Source organism: Belonocnema kinseyi, chromosome 7 (assembly GCF_010883055.1).
Source record: "Belonocnema kinseyi isolate 2016_QV_RU_SX_M_011 chromosome 7, B_treatae_v1, whole genome shotgun sequence".
NCBI classification, from domain to species: Eukaryota; Metazoa; Arthropoda; class Insecta; order Hymenoptera; family Cynipidae; genus Belonocnema; species Belonocnema kinseyi.
In genome coordinates, this window is record NC_046663.1 from 75,061,571 (window position 1) to 75,062,585 (window position 1,015).

Here is a 1,015-nt window from a genome sequence, read left to right on the forward strand (position 1 = left end):
ACGCATTTTTCTGAAGGATTATAAAAACTTGAAAAGCGATTGACCAAGTGTATAGAGCTCCAAGGAGATTATGTTGAAAAATAAAAAAAAATTTACCCAAAAGAAATTGTTTTTATCCTTCATTCCAAGGACTTATTGAACTACCCTCGTATTTTTCGACACATTTTGAACGAACTCCAAACTTCAACACAATTGTTTCTCTTTAATAGTAAAAAACGCTTTATTTTGCAATTTTTCAATAAGCAATCCCAGGCAGAGTTACATAAAAAATGTATCATATTTGATATAAAAGTTGACATTTTGGACGAAATCAAGTGCGAAGCACGAGATGCGTGATTAGAATGTGTTCGTTAGGGCCGAAAGATATGTAACAAAAGAGAGTTCAAAATTACAAAATTACAGTTGTCGGTCTGTTGACCTTTAATTTTAAAAAATGTGTCCATGAATGCGGGAGAAATGCAAATACCGAGCTCAGAGTGCGATCGCCATCAGTCGCGTGCCGTAGGTGATCTCAAACTCTTGAGCTAAGCTCTTTTAACAAAAGAGAATTCACAATCACAAAATTACAGTGGTGGATGTTTGGAGTCTTAATTTTAAAAGGTTTACGCAAGAACGAGATAAATTACATTTATTAAATTCCAGTAATACCAAGACCACTCTAAGTAAAAAGTGGACTAACAAATTAATAATTTAAGTAAAAACCAGAACTTTACAAAATTATTCAAAGAAAATGTTATCGCAAATAATAATTAAATGTCTTCATAATTATATTTGTTTAACAGATTCAATTATTGCATTACTCTAATTTCAAGGTGGAAAAAAGTTGAAAATAAAAAACTGCAACTTTCTAGCTTTATTCTAAGAGAATATTACTGTAAATAATAAATAGTTTAAACAATTATCTTTGTTAAATTTATTTGATGAATTAGGCGCTATAACTAAAAAGTTGATAAAAAGTTCAAAAATTAAAAAATAGCGGCTTCTAAAGTCTATTCCGAAAGAAAAATTTTCTAAC